Source organism: Crinia signifera, chromosome 5 (genome assembly GCF_055691185.1).
Source record: "Crinia signifera chromosome 5, ASM5569118v1, whole genome shotgun sequence".
NCBI classification, from domain to species: domain Eukaryota; kingdom Metazoa; phylum Chordata; class Amphibia; order Anura; family Myobatrachidae; genus Crinia; species Crinia signifera.
The window spans coordinates 201071527-201093848 of record NC_139221.1 but is presented as its reverse complement, the minus strand read 5'-3'; the positions used below and the strand labels follow the sequence as shown (position 1 = coordinate 201093848).

General features: G+C 40.3%; 1 protein-coding gene across 1 annotated transcript in view; it reads left to right on the top strand.

The window, feature by feature from the left end:
• GABBR2 (gamma-aminobutyric acid type B receptor subunit 2) overlaps window positions 1-22322 on the top strand; it is a 645054-nt gene that overhangs the window by 358271 nt on the left and 264461 nt on the right. The window lies entirely within an intron of this gene.

Here is a 22322-nt window from a genome sequence, read left to right as displayed (position 1 = left end):
AAGCCTCCACGATGTATGGGTCTGTGTGTGTTAAAGCATCTTCTCGATCCAATGTGTGTAGCATGGAAGAGGTTACAGACACAAAGGGGGGAAATTTAATAGGATGAGAGATTCAGAAAGTGAGAGATTTAGTATGAAATCATCAGTTTTTTTTAAAGTGGCAATCATTTACACAGCAAAACCAGTTTGATTTTGCAGTGTAAATGATTGCCGCTTTAAACAAACTGGAGATTTCTTACCAAATCTCTCACTTTCTGAATTTCTCATCCTATTAAATTTCACCCAAAGGGTTTAGAGGACCCTGCAAGTTTAATTTGTTCTGGGCACCACAATTTTGATAGCATCCCTGGTAATGCTGACTTGCATGAAATATTGTATACATTTATATTTTCAGCATATGGCTAAATTATAAGAAGACTACTAGTAAAGCCACAGTCTGCTCCACTCCATCCTAGCTCTGTCTACCTCTGCTCCCTTTTTCCACTGCTCCATCTCCCATGCTTCTTGTCCCATCATGCCCCTGTCCCACCCCTGCTGTATCCCAACACCTGCACATTGCACCCCTCCTCTGATCCAGGTGGCCAGGTGCTCCTCTTCTGTGGCACTTCATCTATCCCATCTCCAAAGCAGTGGGACTTGTTGGATAGGCAAGGAACATCTCAGCTCCCACTGCGTGCATGCACGTTGGGGAGGGAATGACAGACCTTACACAAGCAATATATAAATGAACCAATAATGTTTAGCTTACATTTATATCTATACAATATTGATTTAGTTGTTTTTCTTTTGTGGCCTAGCAAATACAATAAAACAACACACAAAAAAAACCTGATTAAAACTGGCATTTTAAAAGTTTTGTATAGACTAGACACAAAGAGGGATGTACATATTGTGGAATTAAAGTACCAGCAGTGAGGTTGTGTATGATAGTCTTTTATTTTCTATTTAGAATTTGGTCAAGTTTCAATGTACATTTTATCAATGTTACATCACCTGATCAGCTGTTGTAACTTGTAAATTATAAAATCTTTTTCAGACCAGAAACTAGAATGTTACTTTTAAGATAATACTATTGTATTCCAAATGATGCATATTAGCCTGGATACTTTAGTAAGCCACCTTCCATTGCCCTGTTCTGTGTAACTAAACCATTGAGCAGCAGGACCATAGATGTAATAGAATTAGACTGCCATGGGAGTCTCTTTAATGAGGCAAATCTATAACATTCCTTTGGGAGATATTCCTTTCTGAAATGTTCCATGCACTTTATTTTTATATGATCCTTGTGGCAGACCTGACTCTTGTGTAAAGGGACTTTTTCAAATTTTGACATTCATTTATTTGACAGTCATTTTGCAGCTTATTGTCCTTCAAAAATGTCTTTACTTAACAGAATTCCCATTATTAGTCCTCAGGTTATTCTTTATAATGAAACACCGGGATCAAAAATCATGCAGTGCCCTTACTGAAAACTTAAGGGGTAATTTACTAAGATGGGAGTTCTATTGAAGAGGGAATGTTGCTGGGCAACCAATCAAATTATATTATATTCTAGAACATGGGTCCTCAAACTGCGGCCCTCCAAATGTTGTGAAACTACAAATCCCAGCATGCCTTGCCACAGTTTTAACACTCCCTTATAGCAAAACTGTGGCAAGGCATGCTGGGATTTGTAGTTTCACAACATCTGGAGGGACGTAGATTGAGGACCCAATGTTCTAGAAGATGCTAAATAAATAAGAAGATTTTGATCATCCCATCTTCACTAGAACTCTCAACTTAGTAAATAAACCTATGCCTGGTGGATTAATTGATATTTCTAAATGCATATACTGTACATGACACACTTTTCTTTGTGTTTTTCTGACTGTGTTGTATGAGTTTATTACAGTTTAGCATTAGTATTTTCTTAGTGTTAAATATTCTTATATGTTTGCCACAGTGTGCCCCCACCCCCTGCTACATCCACTGTGGTTGTAGCCGATCTGTCTGAAGGCCAGGGTGAAGAGGGTGTGGCAGGCCCTGGATGCAGCCTGTGACTGGTTGCAGAAAAAGCAGTGAGTGGAAACATCCCGGGCCCCATAGCAGTTACACCACTGCAGGAGCTTGTTATATTGGCTTATATCTATATAGCTTTAAATACTACTACTCATCCAACAATTTTCTAAGGCTAGGAGTTTGTGTAGTCACAATAAAAATGATTGTTTCAAAATAGCCCTGAGGATCCAGTAAGACATAGTTGCATTTGAAATCACACTATAATGGATTTGTCACTCAGACAGGTGACACATCCAGGTTTTACCAAACAGAAGATAACCCTATATTAATGTCTTGAGGTATATTGAAAAAACTGTGTTCCCATGTTAAAATTTGAATGTTAGGATATTATGAATTAGCATTTTAAGAATATGACTATCACTAAATATGTCAAAGGGCGGCTCCAGAAGAAAATGACAGGAGTGCACCATTAAAGAAGGATTGTGGCTAGTGGAGATAGGTACATTTGCATGCACCTACTGCACATGCACTCGTGCTATAAAGGGTGTGGCCTCACCAGATATGCCATTATTTGAGAACCATACACTTAGTACTAATGCCCTTACATATTACACCACACTGTAGTGGTGCTGATTACATATTATGCCCACATACAGTAGTAGTAGTGCCCTCTACAAAATGATCCTAGAGATTAGTAGTAACGCCACTTGCACATTAAGCCACACAGTAGTGTGCTGTTAGTGTATTAGAATGCTTAATATTTGTAGACACTCCCTTACTAATACAGTATGTCGAAGACTGAATCTTCGGTGATGGTCCCTAGGACAGGGGAATGCTTGGAAGTGGGTGGTCCTGAGGCAGTGTGTCTGGAGTTGGATGGAATAAAACAGCACAGCACTGAACTCACATGTCTCTGTGTCCTTATGACTTGATTTACAAACATATGAACAAAACAAGTACAGTAGTAGTCAATTACACTGATGCCACATAGCAGAGGTAGTGCCATATCGCCATAAAGTATGTGTAGTGTATCTCGGCAAATATACATGTTTTTTCCCACGTACATGTAAAGTAATGCAAATATTCCCCGCTCTGTCTATTCTTCATTGTGCCCATAGGGAGGAACTTTCTCTCTGACAAGCTAAACAATGTAAAATCAATATACACATTTATTTGTAATAAATGCCACTGCCCCCAACTCCTTCCCAAATATATCTTTATTGGTTTATATATACTATCACACACACATATATATATATATATATATATATATATATATAGTATCCAAAAGGTCCGGCACTCCCAATAAGAAAAAGTAACTGTGGCCGGTGCCTGCAAATATAATGGAAGTATGCAGCAGGAGGTGCGGCACTCGGTGCAAATGAAATAAATGAATACCAACAGCAGTGGTTCAGACAACGTTTCAGTTGTATTATCACAACTTTTTTCAAGTCACATAAAACATGATACAAAACGACATACCTTTATAGTGCTTTAACACCCTTGTGCAGTGTGGGCCGGGTGGGACGTACAGCCGGCAGGCGCCGTACAATGACGTCATCACGCCGACCACTAAATCGTGACAACAATAGTAAAACCATCACCAAGGTTACCAGCAACGCTGTAGGAAGAAACAAGCGATGTATGAAAAAAATGGCAATATGCTAAAAACAAATACATGACATATGAAATAGCAATGCAGACTGAAGGAAAGCGTCCATCAGAAAATACACAAACTACCATGGAGGAAAATATAAACAATGAATAAGCAATCATAATAAATTAGCGATAACATGCTAATGACGGACTTTCATTAAGACCGCGGGGTGCAATGACATCCAACTTATGGATCCATTGTGCTTCACGTTTGCGAAGCAGTAATGCCCTGTTGCCACCTCTGATCAATGGGGGTATGGTATCAATGATGCGGTAGCGCAGTGAATTGAGGGGATGGTTGTGCTCCACAAAGTGCCTAGCTACAGGCTGTTCGCTACTGCCAGACTGGATGGCTTTGCGGATAGCTGAACGGTGTGCAGCCATCCGATCTTTAAATTTACACTCTGTTTTGCCAACGTACGATAATCCGCACGGGCAAATGAGTTGATACACCACATGATTGGTGTCACAATTGACATGGTGCTTGATGTAAATTTTGGTGCCATTATGGGGATGTGGAAACGAAGTTCCTGCCAGCATGAACTGGCAAGTAACGCAACCACATCTGGTGCAACCCCTGGGTTTAGAATGTAAAAAACTTTTGCTGGTATCAGGGGAATCATGTAACTGGGCGACATCAGTTTTTACTAGCCAGTCCTTGAGATTACGGCCCCGTGAAAAACAGGGCATAAGGTTGGTATTCTGGAATGGTAGTGCTGGATCAGTTGCTAGGACGGGCCAGTGTTTTTTCACTGTTTGAGCAATGGTAGGAGAAGCTACAGTGTATTTATTGACCCATGGTATTTTGATCTTTTTCTGGGCATTGGGAGGGTTTTTTTTAAGCAATTGGGACTGATTCCATGTCAGAGCTTTGGCTTTGGCGTCTCTAAGAATTTGATGAGAGTAACCTCTGGAATGAAATTTAATTATAAGCTCATCCATTTGTTTGATGGCTGTCTCGCGATTACTATTGATCCGTAAAATGCGGATCATTTGCGAGTAGGGCAAACCGCGTTTGAGGCTGGTGGGATGGCAACTGCTAATTTTAAGAGGGACGTTCCTGTCAGTGGACTTTTTAAATAAAGTCGTGGTGATGAGACTATCATTTAGAGTGACCGTAACGTCAAGAAAATTCATGGTTTTTTGATCCAGGGAATAGGTGAATTTAATGGGACTGTCAGAAGAGTTATGCTTGTCAATGACTTGTGAAAAAGACTCGTTAGTAGATGACCAGATGATGAAGATGTCATCTATATACCTGCCAAAGAAGATGATGTTGGACATAATTTCAGAATGATTATACAGTAATTCATCTTCAATGGCATACATTACCAAATTAGCATAGCTCGGAGCTGCGCTCGAACCCATCGCACAGCCCCGAGCTTGTTGGTAGTACTGACCATCATACATAAAAAAGTTGTTAGATAATACCAATTCGAGTAAGGCTAAGATGACAGTAATTTGGGCAGTGGAAATTGACTTTTGTAAGTAAGAAATTTTTTGACAGCCTGTAAACCAAATGAATGAGGAATGGATGTATATAAACTTACTACATCTAAACCGACCAGCCAACTCGCTGGTGAGATGTTGGTAAATGCATTGAGTTTAGAAATAAAGTCACCAGTGTCCAATAAAAAACTTCTTTCTTGTTGGACCAGCGGCTGCAGTATAGAGTCCAGGTAAACTGCAGTGGGTTGAAAGAGGGAATCTCTGGCTGCAACAATGGGACGTCCGGGGGGGTTTGAAAGGCTCTTATGAATTTTGGGCAACGTGTAGAAAAGAGGGACAACCGGGAAATCTGGAATGAGAATGTCACTGATGTCCTGTGATATGAGGTGAACGTCAACCGCTTGCTTCAAGGTTGTAGCTAGAGTGCGACGAAAGAGAGGGGTTGGATCCTTGGTGAGACGTGTGTAAATGTCTTTATTAGCAAGTTGTGACTCGATTTCCTTACGATAGTCACAAGTGTCCTGAATGACAATACCCCCTCCTTTGTCGGCACTGCGAAAAATAATGTTAGGATTTGTCGATAAGGATTTAAGAGCACAACGTTCAGCGGGTGACAAGTTAGGATGGATGGTGATTTTGGACTCGGTATGATTGTCCACATCTTTTTCAACCATACGCATGTACGTTTTAATGCTCGCGTTGTATGACACAGGCTCGAAAGTAGAAGCGGGTTTGAATTGTTTCAGTTGCGCTGGTAGCTGTATGTTGGTACTGGTAGGCTTAGGTGGCTGATTAAAGAAAAATTCTTTTAATTTCAGGTTCCGATGTAACGATGACTGTTCAATTTTCCACTGAAAGGAATCAAACTCCACGGTGGGAACAAAGGTTAACCCTTTATTGAGCAAGCTGGTTTCGCTCAATGAAAGTTCATATGAGGACAAGTTAAATATTAACGATTCGTCGCTCTGGGTGGTTTGCCCCCTCGAGCACGGTCTCTGATTCTGCCGTCCGCGACGCGTGTGTCGGCGCGGCCTCGACCTCCACCTTTGTTGGTGGTTGTAGCAACCCCTAAAGGGTGATGTGATGTCGTTGCTTGGTCATGATCCGTATTGGAGCTGGCAGAATCATTAGATGAGGCAGTGTCAAACCGGTCAGCTGGGCGGCGGTTGCGCCAAAAGAACGGACGTTTGCGGTCCTGAGAGTATTGATTATAGACCCATTTATACACTGTGTGTCGCTCATAGTCAGTGTCGACTTTTTGTAGTTTTTCTTTCTTAAATTTTATAAGGTCACGTTTATATTGAGAGACCTGGGTGTTAAGTCTCTCGATCCAATTGGTTGAAGTGTCGAGGGTTAAGGAGGGCATGTGGGCAGACTCGAAGATGGCGATTTTCTCTTGAATAGAAGACAATTCTTTGGAAGAATGTTCGGTGACTAAGAGTATGAGGTCGAACGAGCATTTATTCAAAATTGCTACCCACCGTCGACAGAACTGGGGATCATGTCGACCTATGGTGGGGCAATTTCGAACTCTAAAACCTCTGGGTATTTTGTTAGCCTTAAAATAGTCACTTAATGACAGTCGATGCAAATGATAATCTGTTTCTTTCTTTTTCAAACGTAAGAGATCGCGAAAAAGAGATTCAGGGGAATTGGCCTCATTTTCGTCGTTGATGCCCGCATTGCATACAATTGATTCAGCCTCTGATTGCGAATAAGAAAAACGTTCACCCACAGGAAAACTCGCTTGTGGGAACTGTTCATCTGTTTCATCCGCCATGTTGCGGGTAGGGGCACCTGGATGTGGATAGTGCGTGGAAGAAGTGCACAAATGATCAGGACGATCAAATGGTTTCCATAGATGACACAAAAAGTGTAAGCTTGAATAATAAGTAATGGGTGTCCAGGACAAGATCTCTCACTCGTGGTCCGGTGTCAGATCCGATATTGTATCCAAAAGGTCCGGCACTCCCAATAAGAAAAAGTAACTGTGGCCGGTGCCTGCAAATATAATGGAAGTATGCAGCAGGAGGTGCGGCACTCGGTGCAAATGAAATAAATGAATACCAACAGCAGTGGTTCAGACAACGTTTCAGTTGTATTATCACAACTTTTTTCAAGTCACATAAAACATGATACAAAACGACATACCTTTATAGTGCTTTAACACCCTTGTGCAGTGTGGGCCGGGTGGGACGTACAGCCGGCAGGCGCCGTACAATGACGTCATCACGCCGACCACTAAATCGTGACAACAATAGTAAAACCATCACCAAGGTTACCAGCAACGCTGTAGGAAGAAACAAGCGATGTATGAAAAAAATGGCAATATGCTAAAAACAAATACATGACATATGAAATAGCAATGCAGACTGAAGGAAAGCGTCCATCAGAAAATACACAAACTACCATGGAGGAAAATATAAACAATGAATAAGCAATCATAATAAATTAGCGATAACATGCTAATGACGGACTTTCATTAAGACCGCGGGGTGCAATGACATCCAACTTATGGATCCATTGTGCTTCACGTTTGCGAAGCAGTAATGCCCTGTTGCCACCTCTGATCAATGGGGGTATGGTATCAATGATGCGGTAGCGCAGTGAATTGAGGGGATGGTTGTGCTCCACAAAGTGCCTTGCTACAGGCTGTTCGCTACTGCCAGACTGGATGGCTTTGCGGATAGCTGAACGGTGTGCAGCCATCCGATCTTTAAATTTACACTCTGTTTTGCCAACGTACGATAATCCGCACGGGCAAATGAGTTGATACACCACATGATTGGTGTCACAATTGACATGGTGCTTGATGTAAATTTTGGTGCCATTATGGGGATGTGGAAACGAAGTTCCTGCCAGCATGAACTGGCAAGTAACGCAACCACATCTGGTGCAACCCCTGGGTTTAGAATGTAAAATTTTTGCTGGTATCAGGGGAATCATGTAACTGGGCGACATCAGTTTTTACTAGCCAGTCCTTGAGATTACGGCCCCGTGAAAAACAGGGCATAAGGTTGGTATTCTGGAATGGTAGTGCTGGATCAGTTGCTAGGACGGGCCAGTGTTTTTTCACTGTTTGAGCAATGGTAGGAGAAGCTACAGTGTATTTATTGACCCATGGTATTTTGATCTTTTTCTGGGCATTGGGAGGGTTTTTTTTAAGCAATTGGGACTGATTCCATGTCAGAGCTTTGGCTTTGGCGTCTCTAAGAATTTGATGAGAGTAACCTCTGGAATGAAATTTAATTATAAGCTCATCCATTTGTTTGATGGCTGTCTCGCGATTACTCGCAAATGATCCGCATTTTACGGATCAATAGTAATCGCGAGACAGCCATCAAACAAATGGATGAGCTTATAATTAAATTTCATTCCAGAGGTTACTCTCATCAAATTCTTAGAGACGCCAAAGCCAAAGCTCTGACATGGAATCAGTCCCAATTGCTTAAAAAAAACCCTCCCAATGCCCAGAAAAAGATCAAAATACCATGGGTCAATAAATACACTGTAGCTTCTCCTACCATTGCTCAAACAGTGAAAAAACACTGGCCCGTCCTAGCAACTGATCCAGCACTACCATTCCAGAATACCAACCTTATGCCCTGTTTTTCACGGGGCCGTAATCTCAAGGACTGGCTAGTAAAAACTGATGTCGCCCAGTTACATGATTCCCCTGATACCAGCAAAAGTTTTTTACATTCTAAACCCAGGGGTTGCACCAGATGTGGTTGCGTTACTTGCCAGTTCATGCTGGCAGGAACTTCGTTTCCACATCCCCATAATGGCACCAAAATTTACATCAAGCACCATGTCAATTGTGACACCAATCATGTGGTGTATCAACTCATTTGCCCGTGCGGATTATCGTACGTTGGCAAAACAGAGTGTAAATTTAAAGATCGGATGGCAGCACACCGTTCAGCTATCCGCAAAGCCATCCAGTCTGGCAGTAGCGAACAGCCTGTAGCTAGGCACTTTGTGGAGCACAACCATCCCCTCAATTCACTGCGCTACCGCATCATTGATACCATACCCCCATTGATCAGAGGTGGCAACAGGGCATTACTGCTTCGCAAACGTGAAGCACAATGGATCCATAAGTTGGATGTCATTGCACCCCGCGGTCTTAATGAAAGTCCGTCATTAGCATGTTATCGCTAATTTATTATGATTGCTTATTCATTGTTTATATTTTCCTCCATGGTAGTTTGTGTATTTTCTGATGGACGCTTTCCTTCAGTCTGCATTGCTATTTCATATGTCATGTATTTGTTTTTAGCATATTGCCATTTTTTTCATACATCGCTTGTTTCTTCCTACAGCGTTGCTGGTAACCTTGGTGATGGTTTTACTATTGTTGTCACGATTTAGTGGTCGGCGTGATGACGTCATTGTACGGCGCCTGCCAGCTGTACGTCCCACCCGGCCCACACTGCACAAGGGTGTTAAAGCACTATAAAGGTATGTCGTTTTGTATCATGTTTTATGTGACTTGAAAAAAGTTGTGATAATACAACTGAAACGTTGTCTGAACCACTGCTGTTGGTATTCATTTATTTCATTTGCACCGAGTGCCGCACCTCCTGCTGCATACTTCCATTATATTTGCAGGCACCGGCCACAGTTACTTTTTCTTATTGGGAGTGCCGGACCTTTTGGATACAATATCGGATCTGACACCGGACCACGAGTGAGAGATCTTGTCCTGGACACCCATTACTTATTATTCAAGCTTACACTTTTTGTGTCATCTATGGAAACCATTTGATCGTCCTGATCATTTGTGCACTTCTTCCACGCACTATCCACATCCAGGTGCCCCTTCCCGCAACATGGCGGATGAAACAGATGAACAGTTCCCACAAGCGAGTTTTCCTGTGGGTGAACGTTTTTCTTATTCGCAATCAGAGGCTGAATCAATTGTATGCAATGCGGGCATCAACGACGAAAATGAGGCCAATTCCCCTGAATCTCTTTTTCGCGATCTCTTACGTTTGAAAAAGAAAGAAACAGATTATCATTTGCATCGACTGTCATTAAGTGACTATTTTAAGGCTAACAAAATACCCAGAGGTTTTAGAGTTCGAAATTGCCCCACCATAGGTCGACATGATCCCCAGTTCTGTCGACGGTGGGTAGCAATTTTGAATAAATGCTCGTTCGACCTCATACTCTTAGTCATCGAACATTCTTCCAAAGAATTGTCTTCTATTCAAGAGAAAATCACCATCTTCGAGTCTGCCCACATGCCCTCCTTAACCCTCGACACTTCAACCAATTGGATCGAGAGACTTAACACCCAGGTCTCTCAATATAAACGTGACCTTATAAAATTTAAGAAAGAAAAACTACAAAAAGTCGACACTGACTATGAGCGACACACAGTGTATAAATGGGTCTATAATCAATACTCTCAGGACCGCAAACGTCCGTTCTTTCGGCGCAACCGCCGCCCAGCTGACCGGTTTGACACTGCCTCATCTAATGATTCTGCCAGCTCCAATACGGATCATGACCAAGCAACCACATCACATCACCCTTTAGGGGTTGCTACAACCACCAACAAAGGTGGAGGTCGAGGCCGCGCCGACACACGCGTCGCGGACGGCAGAATCAGAGACCGTGCTCGAGGGGGCAAACCACCCAGAGCGACGAATCGTTAATATTTAACTTGTCCTCATATGAACTTTCATCGAGCGAAACCAGCTTGCTCAATAAAGGGTTAACCTTTGTTCCCACCGTGGAGTTTGATTCCTTTCAGTGGAAAATTGAACAGTCATCGTTACATCGGAACCTGAAATTAAAAGAATTTTTCTTTAATCAGCCACCTAAGCCTACCAGTACCAACATACAGCTACCAGCGCAACTGAAACAATTCAAACCCGCTTCTACTTTCGAGCCTGTGTCATACAACGCGAGCATTAAAACGTACATGCGTATGGTTGAAAAAGATGTGGACAATCATACCGAGTCCAAAATCACCATCCATCCTAACTTGTCACCCGCTGAACGTTGTGCTCTTAAATCCTTATCGACAAATCCTAACATTATTTTTCGCAGTGCCGACAAAGGAGGGGGTATTGTCATTCAGGACACTTGTGACTATCGTAAGGAAATCGAGTCACAACTTGCTAATAAAGACATTTACACACGTCTCACCAAGGATCCAACCCCTCTCTTTCGTCGCACTCTAGCTACAACCTTGAAGCAAGCGGTTGACGTTCACCTCATATCACAGGACATCAGTGACATTCTCATTCCAGATTTCCCGGTTGTCCCTCTTTTCTACACGTTGCCCAAAATTCATAAGAGCCTTTCAAACCCCCCGGACGTCCCATTGTTGCAGCCAGAGATTCCCTCTTTCAACCCACTGCAGTTTACCTGGACTCTATACTGCAGCCGCTGGTCCAACAAGAAAGAAGTTTTTTATTGGACACTGGTGACTTTATTTCTAAACTCAATGCATTTACCAACATCTCACCAGCGAGTTGGCTGGTCGGTTTAGATGTAGTAAGTTTATATACATCCATTCCTCATTCATTTGGTTTACAGGCTGTCAAAAAATGTCTTACTTACAAAAGTCAATTTTCCACTGCCCAAATTACTGTCATCTTAGCCTTACTCGAATTGGTATTATCTAACAACTTTTTTATGTATGATGGTCAGTACTACCAACAAGCTCGGGGCTGTGCGATGGGTTCGAGCGCAGCTCCGAGCTATGCTAATTTGGTAATGTATGCCATTGAAGATGAATTACTGTATAATCATTCTGAAATTATGTCCAACATCATCTTCTTTGGCAGGTATATAGATGACATCTTCATCATCTGGTCATCTACTAACGAGTCTTTTTCACAAGTCATTGACAAGCATAACTCTTCTGACAGTCCCATTAAATTCACCTATTCCCTGGATCAAAAAACCATGAATTTTCTTGACGTTACGGTCACTCTAAATGATAGTCTCATCACCACGACTTTATTTAAAAAGTCCACTGACAGGAACGTCCCTCTTAAAATTAGCAGTTGCCATCCCACCAGCCTCAAACGCGGTTTGCCCTACTCGCAAATGATCCGCATTTTACGGATCAATAGTAATCGCGAGACAGCCATCAAACAAATGGATGAGCTTATAATTAAATTTCATTCCAGAGGTTACTCTCATCAAATTCTTAGAGACGCCAAAGCCAAAGCTCTGACATGGAATCAGTCCCAATTGCTTAAAAAAAACCCTCCCAATGCCCAGAAAAAGATCAAAATACCATGGGTCAATAAATACACTGTAGCTTCTCCTACCATTGCTCAAACAGTGAAAAAACACTGGCCCGTCCTAGCAACTGATCCAGCACTACCATTCCAGAATACCAACCTTATGCCCTGTTTATCACGGGGCCGTAATCTCAAGGACTGGCTAGTAAAAACTGATGTCGCCCAGTTACATGATTCCCCTGATACCAGCAAAAGTTTTTTACATTCTAAACCCAGGGGTTGCACCAGATGTGGTTGCGTTACTTGCCAGTTCATGCTGGCAGGAACTTCGTTTCCACATCCCCATAATGGCACCAAAATTTACATCAAGCACCATGTCAATTGTGACACCAATCATGTGGTGTATCAACTCATTTGCCCGTGCGGATTATCGTACGTTGGCAAAACAGAGTGTAAATTTAAAGATCGGATGGCTGCACACCGTTCAGCTATCCGCAAAGCCATCCAGTCTGGCAGTAGCGAACAGCCTGTAGCTAGGCACTTTGTGGAGCACAACCATCCCCTCAATTCACTGCGCTACCGCATCATTGATACCATACCCCCATTGATCAGAGGTGGCAACAGGGCATTACTGCTTCGCAAACGTGAAGCACAATGGATCCATAAGTTGGATGTCATTGCACCCCGCGGTCTTAATGAAAGTCCGTCATTAGCATGTTATCGCTAATTTATTATGATTGCTTATTCATTGTTTATATTTTCCTCCATGGTAGTTTGTGTATTTTCTGATGGACGCTTTCCTTCAGTCTGCATTGCTATTTCATATGTCATGTATTTGTTTTTAGCATATTGCCATTTTTTTCATACATCGCTTGTTTCTTCCTACAGCGTTGCTGGTAACCTTGGTGATGGTTTTACTATTGTTGTCACGATTTAGTGGTCGGCGTGATGACGTCATTGTACGGCGCCTGCCGGCTGTACGTCCCACCCGGCCCACACTGCACAAGGGTGTTAAAGCACTATAAAGGTATGTGGTTTTGTATCATGTTTTATGTGACTTGAAAAAAGTTGTGATAATACAACTGAAACGTTGTCTGAACCACTGCTGTTGGTATTCATTTATTTCATTTGCACCGAGTGCCGCACCTCCTGCTGTATATATATATATATATATATATATATATATATATATAGAATTCGGGATGAAGCAGCACTCCTCAATCACAGTAAGTAGCGGTGCCGGCCAATAGCTCCCCAGACTGGGGGCAAATATCATACACAGAGCTGGCAGCACACGTCAAAATAACGGACCAGGAATCACGTTCTTGCAAGAACGTGATTCCTGGTCCGTTATTTTGACGTGTGCTGCCAGCTCTGTGTATTATATATATATATATATATATATATATACTGTATATACTGTATTAGCAATAAAGACAGGCGCTCTATAGTTCATGTAACTGTTCAAAGATGATGTAATAGATGCACATAGAAACACAGAAGGACGGGATCACGTACCACAATATGTGGTATAATAAACTGCAATCATACAGCATGAGAAGGGTGCCAGGCACCCGTAGTGTTGGAGCTGGTTACACTCACATCCAAACTCCTTTGTTCAAGTGACGACGTTAGGCCACGCACCTATGTGTTTCGTCATAGACTTTGTCAGGCCCTCCTCTGCCATACACCTTCATATACAGTATATTTATTTACATTTTTTATGTGATTTTCTTGTGACTAGTTATAGTATAGAATAGAAAACTATAGAGATTGCTTATGTCTAGCAACAATCTTATTACATTTTTGAAGATACTTAATTCTGCCCTTAAACATGCAGAAAGCAGAAGGTTCTGTATATTTTGAGGGTTGGAAATAAATTGGCCACTTAGAAAGTGTAATAATGATTGCTGAATATAAAGCATTTGTCCTAATTTACATGTAGTCCGTATAAGAAGATTTGCTATTAGGCTGTTCATGGATCAGCAACATTTTTCTGGCTCATAAATTAATTGCATTGCAGTCTTTGCACTTATCACAATTTTCCTTTTAAAGTGATTATAAAATTATATTCCAAAATTTTAAGAGTATTGTGTAATGGACGTCATTCTGAAAATAAAATGTGATGATGCTGATTCAGCTGCTGTATCATTAAATATACATGGAAAAGACAACAAACATTTGTCCATAGAATGAACTAAAGCAGAAAAATGGCTGGGTAAGGAGCAATGGATTTAAAAAAAAAAATCTAAATATAGTACTTGTAATCAGTGGCAAGTGGGCTAGGAATTAAGGCATATCAATTATCATTATCTCCTTATCATTGGGGGCTTGGTGGGAATATTCTTTGATCACATGATGTATCCCTGAGTAGATGCTGGGAGGGAGGTAAGGTAGGGGCGGCCCATCTGCTAAGAGAGCGCTGGGCATCCAAGCAAAATGCTGAACATAGGTTCATGCCATGAGGCAAACCCACTCCCACCTTATGTGCCTTCCCCCTTTTTGGGTCCCATTGTCAATGACCTGACAGTTGTGAGCTATGCAATAATGCTCATTGGGATAGGGAAGCACTGGGTTATGAATTGTAAGCTGTCTATTTTTCATACTGTTCTTCTAGTCATAGATTTCTTAAGCAATGGGTTTGAAACACTGGCAGGGCTGAAACATTTTCATGATGGGATACAATCTATTAGTTACTATTATAGGAATATATGGTATTGCTTTGATAGCTGAGAGCAGCTTCTACACTTTAACCAATCAGAGTGCTCCCATTCATTCCAATGTCAATGGTCTATTGTGACCTGCCATTTGTTTTCAACCTATTTTGAAACAGTTCTCCAAATTTAACAGGGTTTTTGTCACAAGCAATGTGTAAGTAATAAATTGGTTAATGTGGACCCAGGTGGTTTGGTTATATAATGAAGAGACATCTGTCTTTATTGTCATTTTCTTTACAGGTGTGTGCACGGTCTGCCCGGGCATGTTGGTTTAAAGGGCAGAGTACTTTTAGTTTAAACAAAAATGGCATTTTTTTTTACATTTCCTTTTATTAAAATAGAAACTTTGATCTGTGCAGCACTTTTAAACCTTTCTATTCGATTATGGCAGAATAGGTATTTAGAAACGGATGAACTATTTTTTTTTTTTAGAAGGTAAAAATGACCTTTATTTTGCAATTATTCCACAGAAAGGCCTGTCAGTTTGTAAACACATTGCTTAGTAAATCTATCTACTAGATTAGTCACCTGGAACTGAATCTATTTAATGTTCACCTTACACTAGTCACAAGGCTGATGTACTGTAAACATGGTCCTGTCAATAACAAGGTTTCATTAGGAAGGGGAATACTGAGGTGATAGAAAACTTATACTGTGCTTTGCATAGGCTTTTAATTATGGCCATGTTCTCTCAATGCTTCAGTAGCATAATGATACTCACTGCTAACATTTCTAAACAATGAAAGCAACATTACATTTGATTCAAAGTGAAGCGAGCACCTGAAAGTGTATGTAGAGTAGACCCATTCGCTAGCATAACACTGCAAGTGTCAAAATGATATGTATCATATACTTGTAGGCTTTAAAAATGTGCATTATATGGGTAAAATTAACATTCCTGTATATAAGGTGTAAATGATTCACTTGCATGCAAGCAAAATATCATACAGAAGTGTATTTTTAGAATTGTATTGGGCTAAGCAACAATGAAGGATAATAGATGTTCTAGATTTCATTTTGTAAGGACACATTTAAAAGGTTTTGCTTTTCGATTGTATTCAATATGGCAATATGTTACCATACCATTACTCCAGTGTATACAGTATATGTATCATTGACAGATCTTTTGGAGAGCATGCTTTCCCAATCAGTACCTGTGTTGGTAGAACTTCATGCTAACTGGCTTTGCCTGGAGAGGTTCCAAAGTTGTCAGGTTTAATGTTGATCATTGGATTCGTTTTTTCATACATGACTGCTCCTCTTCTCAGGCAGACACACAGTCCTAAACTAGTTTACTTCCTTAGAGAGGTGCTCCAATTGCAGGCTCAATTTTGTGAGCACAGAACATGTAACTCTTTCCTTTTCAATATATATTTTGCTGCATGAAACCCAGATTGAAATGGTCACTTGAATTAAATGTGCCTCCACCCCATCAATTTCCAGTAAATAAACATTTTTAGCAATGATGTCATAATGAAAGTATTTATAAATGTACTAATTTCTATTTCATTTTGTAGAAGTCATAACTGATTATTACTAATATATTGCAAGGACAGATAACACAATTCAAAGCATACCTGATGACTTTTTTAAAGTCTTTAGGGGGATGCAACTGATCACTGATACGGGAGAGCTGGGTGTTTCTCATGATAAGGCCACAAATCTCATTAAAACACCTCATATAGACCCTTCCCATCCTCATAGACCTATGAATCCCCCCCACACACACACACACACACACACGCACACACTCACACACACACACTTAAAAAGGAAGTGGGATAAATGAGGGAGAACCACCTACTTTCCATGGTTTCGGATACCATCAATGTTTTAGGAGATTCCCTACATTCCAATAGAGTAGAGAAGTATGATATACTATAAATGCTTTAAATAAAATCTGCAAATGGGATTTCCAAAGTTATTGATAATAATCAGTCAGTTCTGATATCGTCACCGTTCAGTAGGAAAATATAGGGCATATGTATTAAGCCTGGTGAAGTAATAAAATGGAAAGTAATAACAACACACCAGCCAATCAACTCCTAACTGTAATTTTTAAAAAAGAGCTCATTAGCTGGTGCATTATCACCTTCCACTTTATGTCCGCTTTATCACTTACCCAAGCTTCATAGGCAAACGCAGGGGGGAGGTGGGGTGGTTCTGGTTACCTGGAAACCCCCCTCCTCTTTACAAGTGCCTAAAATTAGGACAACAATAGCACTGGTATATAATATGATCAATACAGCTGCCACCACATCATGCAATTTAAGGGACAGAGCAGGGCTGCAGCACATGCCTAATGTACCAGCTTCTTCTACCACATTTACTGTATGTGTGGATCTGAATTCTCAAACATTGCAATGGATCAGAGAGTAGCTGCCAAGAGGAAGAGACAGGAGCCTTACCATGAAGTGGGAGATTGTGAGCTTAAAAAGTGCAGTACTGGTTCTATTATGTTTGTGTATTTATTTATTTTATATTTAAACATTTCCTGACCACTTTATTTGTTTGAAACAGCCTATACTAGAGGCCATCTGTACTGTAAAATATTAACACTGTACTCCATACAGTATCCAGTGTATAAAAAGACCAATTTTCAGGGCTGTTACCACTCCCACAGACTCCTGTACTTACTCCAATGTGCTGCAGAGTGGGAGATTGTGAATTACATTTGGAAACCCCCCCTTTAAAAATCCTGTGTTTGCCACTGAGCTTAATACATCTGCCCATGTCTCTTATAAAGAACAATGTACATTGCTCTATTAATTTGTCAATTGTTACAAATACAGTATTAGAAGCTGGCTTAGATTATTTTGTCCCGTAGTAAAACATTTCACCTGTATGCCCATGCTTTTATATGGTAACAGGACGCTGTGACTTCTGTAGAAATATCAATATGACATACATTGAAAAATTCAGTATCGGATTGCATTTCTTTTAGTTGCAGATGCATGTTTGCATAGCTGCAGTTGCAGTTGGTAAGCAAACATTTGGAATTCCTCTCACTTAGAACAGCTCTCCATGTCATTCTCTGCTTTTAAAATGATTCAGTTACTGCTCATTAAACATTACATTCTCTGTCACATCAAGTAGATTCCACAGTCTACTTTTGACTGGTAATCAGTTCTCAGATTAACTAATTGCAAGCAGATGGCAATGCGAAATTATAACAGTTCTTCATCGATCCAATGCTAAAACATTTTAAAAGGATTTAAACTGCTGGTTTCTACATTACATGTAATAAACAGGCAAAAATGATTTGTGCTACAGTTTATTATTCGGAGTTATTAAGATAAGTGTGATAAAGAAATAAAAATAGTTGTATGGAAAGGTTTATTTCTGGCAGAGTGGCACCAAATGGTGGATGTTAGGAAGTGTAGCTGAAAGGAAACAATTTAAGCTAAAAAAAAAAGAACAGGAACAAAAGGAAAATTAAGTGATCAGTGAACTATGGGGATGATTCCGGTGCACACGGTGTGAACCAAATGCATCCCCTGCCCCGATCATCGAGGTTTGCGCATGTGCACTTCAGCGCATGCGCAAACCCGACTGTGAACAGCCATTATGCTGTTGCCAGGCCATTCGGGATGGGGGTGGACAGGGGCGGTGGCGGCGCTGGGACGTGGGAACTCCCAGCGCTTCATGGGCATCCCCATGAAAACAATGGGTGTTCTAATGGGTACATGGACAGGCTGATGCCTCCCGGGGTGATGTCAGCAGCCCACCCTGTCTTTGCCCCGGGTGCCTGCAAATATAAGTCAGTTGAGACTGACTTATATTTGTGTTGGCGACCATTGAATGATCTCTCCTGCTGCACGTACATGCGAGGGGATGTGTGTTGGTAACACATCCCCTTGCATGATTGCTAGGGGAAACGTCTGCAGGGGGGGGGGCGGAGATTCACTGGGGTTGTGTCACATGGAATCGGTAAGCTGCGAGCTTCGCAGCTTACTGAGTCAATTACAATGACCCCCTATATGCCTCCCAAGTGTTCTGATTTAGATGAGCAATCCTGATTTGTGATTGATATTCCACAGTGCCAACCTTCGGCATATTAGTACAGTTGAAACACATGTGAGGTTGCTATGGGCAACCAATCCGATCCTGTCTACTATCTTCTAGAGGGTTCTAAATAAATAAGAAGTAGATTCTGATTGGTTGCCCATAGCAACATCACATGTGAAGTAGAATACACATCTTAGTAAATTTCCCCCATAGTAATCTATCCTGATGGAGTACAACTGACATTTGTCTGAAAGACCCATGACCATGGTGCTGAACCTTTTTATATTTTATGTTTAGATACAGATTTTTATTTTAAATAGACACAGATAAAAAAATGAAATAAACAAAAAATGTAGATCTCTATAGAATTACGATAGTTCTATGGAATTACCCAGAAAGAAGAATCGATTTTTAAAGAAATCGTTTGTGGCTGAGTTGAGTAATACAGCTTTACTGACTGCCTTACAAAATAATACTTACACTGATATGTCCCTTTTTTTCTCCTTAAATTGATGGGTCGTTGCTTAAATACAGTAACTTAGGAATCAACTCCTTTCAACGCACTTTATAATTCTCATTCACTCTTGAGTTTCCTATACTGTAGCTTAGCTTGAATACACAATACTTAAAACATACTGGTAGGTTAGTCTGCCACTGCTGTAAATGAATTAAGGATAGCCATGCTTGTGTCTAGATGTTAATTAAGTCCTCTGTTCTAAATCATCGATATCCTTAAAACCTGGACTGCAATGGCAGAGATTGTAAAGCTCTTTGTTAGGAAATGTTTTATTAATATTATTATTTTTATTTGTATTACTATCATTATCAACATACAACTGAGAATATAGCTGTTTTCTCCATTGACAGATCAGTAAAATATTGAACTACAGTATCATCCACATCTACATCTGTCCAAACCATGTTCCAATCTCGTAGTTATAAGAGGTCTTATCCATTTTCTTGTGGTCTACTTCCTCTTTGGCTAGCAGTCACTAAAACTAATGAACTATGAACATTGAAGATTGTTACTATTGAAGGGTACACTACAGCCATACAGGACCTGTAGACCAGCTCATAAACCGGTTGTAAATCCTTATCCACTGTTAATGGGCAGCTTTTTTTTTTTCTAAATAATCACCTAATTCATTTCCTCTCACTAAATATATTCACATTATTCTCCCATTAATGACATTTTATAATTAAAAACTGTTTAATCCATTCTGTACTAAATGAAGAACATATTTAATGTTATTGGTTTGAAAGTGCTGAAATTATATTCTGATATAGAAATCTACCTTTTATAATTAGGACTCCTCCCTATTACAGCGTTTGCCTTTATAGAACAAGCAAAAATGGTAAGGAAATTGACAATGTAATTAGCACAGATAATGAGCCTTGGTAGAAATTCCCATGTGTACAACATTGCTATAGGATGTGTAACATTTTCAGAGTTTAATTCCAATTAAAGTAATTTGCAGATTAGTGTTGGTAAAATTCTAAGTCATGTATGCAGTGTTTTCAGTTTTAATGGGTCAACAAACATTTCTAGTCTTTGAACTTCATGGCTGTTTACACAGTTTAAAATGCAAAACTCATAGGAATTCTAAACGGCTCAGAGGATATAATTTGTCCTAATTTCAGTTTTTATCCATATACAATACCTAAACTTCATGTTAAACCTGGTATTTGGGCGAATGCAAGTTGGCCACATAGTATGATACAAATGGTGTCCAATTTGTGATCAGAAGTTACAAGACCTATTTTCTATCTCACTATCGGTATAACAAGGTCACTAATTTCATCACAGTACCATACTGTTACCAATATGTTATCTTACGATCAGGGAAAGCACATATATGTATCTGTAGGAGTCATGTATGTCCAAAAAAACTTGCCGTGGTGGGGGGCGGCTGCCCAACACATGGAAAGACGCAGTTAGCCAAAACTGAATAGTTAAAATTGGATAGTCACCATGTGTCCACACCTTTAAGGCCACCATACACTATGTCATTTTGGCCCAATGCAGATTGGGCTGAGTGAGATAGCATGTGTCTGATGTCCGATCCGATGCGTGGTCCCTCGTACATCAGATCAGACCCGGAGATCATACTTCCTGCACATAAGATCTCCGGGTCGGGCCCCCTCCCAGCGGCAGGCAGCAAGGAAAGCATGCGATACATCACTTGAAGAAAGGGCGCATACAATGTATTGCAATGATCCTGCTACCCGGGAGAGTCCCAGGTGGCTCAAGGGGAACTGAATATGACTTCTTCCATAGGAGATTCTGTACTAGGTTGCTAACCTGCTCCGTGCGAGTAGCCTTACATTGCATAGTATTGTGAGAGTATACAATATGGACACCTTGCTATGCCTTCTGCATAGTCATTAATATAAATAATGAAAATGACAGCATCCAAGGCTTAGTTCTTTGGCACATCACTAGATACTTTAGCCCAATTTGAATATGTTATGTTTATAACCATGTATTCTATCCTTCAATCAGACTTAAGGTGTCCATATGCGGTGCGATGCAATCTAGTTCAAAAGTACGGACAGCACGGGATGCGTGTGGAAGTGTGCATTGCATTGTTCCCATACTTTGCACCGTCTATGGGTATGGGCACCTTTACCTTCATTTTACTTACATAATTAATTTTTAGTCCTTTCTAGTTTTAAAGATTTCAGTTCTATCTATTTATTTTTTTCACTTATAATCTAAAATATTTTACTATGTTACTACTTTGGTTTTACCTTAATCTTTGTTATTTTGTTGCTCTAGAGTATTATCCAATACCAGTGTCATTCTATGTGACTCGTGTTACATTTCTGCCCACAGCCAAAGGCTCTGATACCTAGTATTCACAGAATCCACATGAATGTATCAATGTAGGCCTACAGTATTTATCTTTATTAAAAACTGTAAAGAATGATAAAATATTTAATGTGGTAATGATGGCAATATAATTTCAGGTATAAATCAAGTGGAAATGTTTGCATCCACTTTAACAACTTCCATATATGTTTAATGTTTACACATGTGGGAAATCTTTACACAATAAATATATACATTTCCAGTTATCGCATAATATAATACGATACTTTAGTAGCATAAATATGATAAAATGTTAGTGGCTATGTAAAATTACATTTTTCATTTAATGGGGGGGAATTCAATTTTTATTGCCACCACATTTCCCATTTAAAGTAACGGGAGTGATATTCAATTGATCTTCATATAATCAAGCTATTCGTTCATTTCAGCTTGACAATCCTGGAGATTGCG